The 4,797-nt window shown below is 42.6% G+C and overlaps 1 long non-coding RNA gene across 1 annotated transcript; it reads left to right on the top strand.

Annotated features, from left to right (window-relative positions):
• The first annotated feature begins 1,458 nt into the window (after window positions 1-1,458).
• LOC119305115 lies at window positions 1,459-4,059 on the top strand. The gene is made up of 3 exons (XR_005148552.1): window positions 1,459-1,944; window positions 2,461-2,527; window positions 3,777-4,059. It is a non-coding gene; the product is annotated as an uncharacterized LOC119305115 (long non-coding RNA).
• Window positions 4,060-4,797: the final 738 nt, after the last annotated feature.

Below are 4,797 nucleotides of genomic sequence, written 5' to 3'. Positions count from 1 at the left end.
TTATTTATTTCTCCTCTTCTTCCTCTCCTCTTCTTCTCCTTTCTTCCTCTTCTTATTTTCCTTTTTCCTCTCCTTCTTTTTCTTCTTCTTCGATCTCCTTCTTCCTTCTTCCTCTTTTCTTCCTTTTCCTTATTTTCCTTTCTCGAGGGAGAAGAAGAAAGAGAAGAGGAGAAGAAGAAGAAAGGAATAGATGAGAAAGAAGAAACTTCAACACGAGGGAGGGGGGGGGGTACCGATACCCCCTCCCCGATAACATTATTTTCCCATGTATATTTATGTCATGTCGTCGTCGATATAACCCCCTCCCGGATAACTTCGACATGAGGGGCGGTCGATATATATACCCCCTCTCGACCGTGATAACTTATACCACAGCAGTACCCCCCTCAGCCCTCTCGCTCGACCAAAACTCTCGAGGACACCCAAACCCTAGAGAGAAAACAATGTTGGTCTCCTACCCCCTCCCGCCGCGCCCCTACCCGACAAATTAACTCTCTCGAGGCCACCCAAATTTACCAAGTTAAAAGAGCGTTGTCGTCGAGGCCACACCAAACCCTTGAAGCGTTGTGTCGAGGCCACCCCAAACTCTAGAAAAGCAGCGTCGAGGCCACTAACATGATTCCTTATTGTGATTAGCTAGCTAGTTCTACGTTTGCCACTAATATATATCCATCTATACCATGTTTGAATAATAATTGACATGATGTAAATATTTGCAGAAACTATGGTGCACTCCCGAGACGAAGCAACAGAAGCGATGTTGGGGGACATAATCGCACAAGGAAGTGATGTCGTTGTCTCAACAACACCGATGGTCAGGAAGGACTGGGTGAAGAAGAGGGCTATGTTCATGATGGCTCCGGCCCATTAATGCCGGTACAAGAAGAGGGATACACTACCAGAAATCTGTTAATCCATGACGGATTTCTGATGACGTTCCTGAAAACCATCACGAAAACTGTCATGGATCAGCAAGAGGCGGACGGCCGTCAAAGCGGTAGCCCCTTCATGACGGACATCAAGGGGCGTCAAGAAAACTGTCATCGATCGACTAGCTCGGCCTCACTTTTTTCTTTGTTTATCACAATCCACACGGTCACGGGTGGCTCTTTTTAATGTGTCGTACATGTTTTTTATTTGGCTCACATGTTAGCCGGATGATTTATATAAAAAAATAAAAGGAAAGCAGGAAAGGAAGGGCGCGCTTGAATTTGGGTGGCGCAAGGAAGGCGCGCGAGAGGAAAGGAGGGAGGGCGCGCCTAGAATTCCATTAGCGCGCGCGGTGGTAAAATTTCGAGCCCACCAAAGCCCATCTGAACCATTCACGGTATAAGACCTAACCCGAAACTCTGTCTTTCTCCCTCATCTCTTCCTCCCTCCGCCGCCGCCCCCATCCCCAATCTCCTGTCCCTCCTCCGCCGCCCCCATCCCCAATCCCCTCCTCTCCCTCCTCCGCCCCCTTCCCATCTGGTGGTCGCTCCTTTCACCACCCCTTCCCCCACCTCCCGACTGAGCCCTTTCTCTACCCCGGCCTCTCCCGTACTTCCTCCGCTCACATTCCCAGTGGCACCTCTGCGTCCTAAACCCTATGCTCTACCTTTCCCGCTGACCCTCACTCTGCCCCATCCTCCCTGACGGTATCTGATCTGAAACATGTGCTGTAGATTAAGCGAGTTCGATGGCGGCAACAAGGAGCGATGACAACGGCGTCTTGGGTGCGCTAGATCCGGCATGGATTTCAACATCGACAGTAGCCTTGTCGGAGCAGAGCAGCTGTGTGATGGCCGGTATACCGCGACGACTCGCTGGAGGCCGCAGCGAACTCTAGTGGCCACTCGCCCCTTGTTACCAGCTCAACGCGTTCGACTGGAGGCAGAGCAATACTGTCAACAAGATAAGTACCAGAGCAGCTGCGGTGAGTGTGCACAGCGGCAGATATGCATGGTGAGCTTATCCCTTTCCACACCAACTTGTGATTTTGTTCTTCCATCGCTGATATGTCTATGCAGACGCTGGATCTAAATTTTAGAACCTGCTACTTTTATATTCCTTGATTTTTTGCACGCATGGTTACTGCTAGCTTAACACAAAACCTTCTGATGTTTCTGTAGTAGCATGCATTGAATTGATGTACTGGTGGTTGGTTGAGTGTCCGTACGTGATAGATCTGTGTTTGAGTAATGATCTAGACCACAAACTTAAGTTGCCGGATATATCTGCGTATACAGAAGCTTCTCATGTATGCATGTTAATGTCAACTAGCTGTGGTATATACTAGTGATTTTACCTGATTGTGCCAAAATTTGCATCATAGAGGTGTCTTTGATTTATTTTCAACTGATGGTGGTTGGTCATCATGCAAGCCAGCCCTTCTCTGTTATTTTGTAGAAATATGTGTCTTTGATTTACTGTCAACTGAATGTGAGTGTTGTGCATATGTGTTTTTTTTTTTCATTTCAGCTGAGCGTGAAGTTTGTGAAATTTGTTTGAGGGCCATCCTGTCAAGTCCATCATGAAGAAAGGGAAGGTAATGCGCCACCACCCGCTGTACCTTGTTCCTTCTTAGTTCTGTTTCAGTTAGTAAATTAAGATGCTTGGGGTGACATAGTTCTTTAAGGATTAGTTTCAATGTGCACTGCTCTATAGTTCCAGTGCAAGAATTAATTTAGATCGGTGGGAGTAACACTTTTTCCTCTACAAATATTGTATTATACTGTTTTCAGGACTACAGAAATTCTGTAGTTATTGTCTGCTACAAGAACCAGGAAAGATATGGGTAACTTGATATGGTACTTGACAGTCTACACAACAATATTTATGTCAAAAAATAGAAGTCAGAACTGGAGAACAAAATAAACTAAAATACACATGATCTGTACCTTAAAATTCGCCAAAGAGGAGTTATGAAGGCCACATGACTGGCTCCCACTGTCCCAATAGCAAATCATGGTGGTTTTAAGCTTTTTTTTATGGAAACAAAAGGCATAGGTCTTTTCTTCCATTGATTTCTTTTTTGCGTATGATCGACTAGAAAAATACAAAATAAGTGTATCAAACACTAAAATATAAAATAAGTGTATCAAACACTAAAATATAAAATAAGCGTATCATCGGCAAGCAAGTGTTATGTACCATTGTCAGTGCTTTGAGATGAACTATAAACACTCAGTTTCATGTGTCCGTGTGGTGGATATTGTTTCATAGTCATACCATTTTTTTGGCTGATTTATGTCCTCTACTGCTGCAGTACTTGGGAGTTCCTTGATGTGTATTTTGTTGCTTTATCACTTATAGGTCAACTTCATTACATTTTCAGTTCACACACATTTTTTTGATTAATTTTAAGCAACCAATGTTTATTCTTGTTTTATAGTACATACTTTGTTATTCTCTTTTATAGGCATTGCAAGATTTAAGAATTTTTGACATGTAAATCATTTTTTTATGTTTGTTCTATTTCTATAATCTATTCATATATACAAATCTGTAGTGTTGTAACTATGTGTATGATTAGGTCCCATGCTACTTGTTGCCACTTGTTGTTTCTTTTCACACATTTAATTAAATTTGTTGCACTATGCACCCTGGGAGTGAAAAAATATAGAATGTAATAACATGTACTCCCTCCATAAAGAAATATAAGAGCGTTTAGATAACTAAAGTAGTAGTGATCTAAACACTCTTATATTTCTTTACAGAGGGAGTACTAAGCTACTTCTAGTTTACCTACTTCCTCTAATATTTTATGAAGTGACAAAATTTTCATCATCTGGCAGCTATTGATTTATGGGAGCATTTTCAGCAACAAAGACTTGTGTTTTTACGACTTCGGTCTGGACGGGCGGATCTGTGGCTAGAAAAGCGGATTGATGGGGGCGGTGTTGGCTGTAGAGTAGCATAGTGTTCTCTAAAACATGCTTGTAAACTTGATGTTTTCTGGGTATTTTGTTTTTGGTCCTGTAGTGGTTTACTTTTGGTTGTGTTTGTGTAATTTTCTTTTTTAATGACATGACCATATATTTTTTGTAAAATTCTTATTCGCTTAAAGTTTCAATGGATGCAGAGAAATGATAGATGACTTAATTTTTTGGACTGAAATTAATGGGCCTTAGATGAAATTAATGCACTTATATTCTAATTGGGTTGATTACTATATGGGCCACTACTCTTACATCTAGCTGAAATTTAGTGGGCCAAAATTTAAATGGGCTGAGCATTACATGGGCCGCCATGTCAGATCCATGTCACATGTTGACATGGCAGAGAAGTTAACGATGTTATGAGCATGTCCGTTAAGTTCCATCCATGACAGACAAGATTCGTCATGGAGTGTACAGTGATCAGATTATGACGCGATATACATGACGGATTTTAAGTTCGTCATGCATGCCCTACCATGACAGTTTTGTGAAGGTCTGTGACGGATTGAGTCCGTCATGTATTAACAGGATTCTTGTAGTGATATGTTCATGATGGCTCCGATGACCCAATGGAGGTACAAGGAGACCGTGCTGACTGCTCCGGTGACCTAACTGAGTCCGGCCGGGTATATATATATTAGTTAAGCCCGTGCTGACTAGTTAATTGATGCATCCATTGTTTTGGTATATGTAGACATATTAATTAACTCTTCTCTTTCTTCCTTTTTCTAGCCCTCCGGATTGAGCACAACTTCGGTAAGGAAACGAGGCCCGAAGAAAAAGTTGAGCTCGGATGAAAGGTTTGAGATCATAGAAATCGCGCCCGACGGCGAACCGATTGAACCCATCCGGACAAAGAATGCATTTTCTGCTCAGT

Source organism: Triticum dicoccoides, chromosome 5B, assembly GCF_002162155.2.
Source record: "Triticum dicoccoides isolate Atlit2015 ecotype Zavitan chromosome 5B, WEW_v2.0, whole genome shotgun sequence".
NCBI classification, from domain to species: Eukaryota; Viridiplantae; Streptophyta; class Magnoliopsida; order Poales; family Poaceae; genus Triticum; species Triticum dicoccoides.
This window is presented reverse-complemented; position numbering and strand designations above follow the sequence as displayed.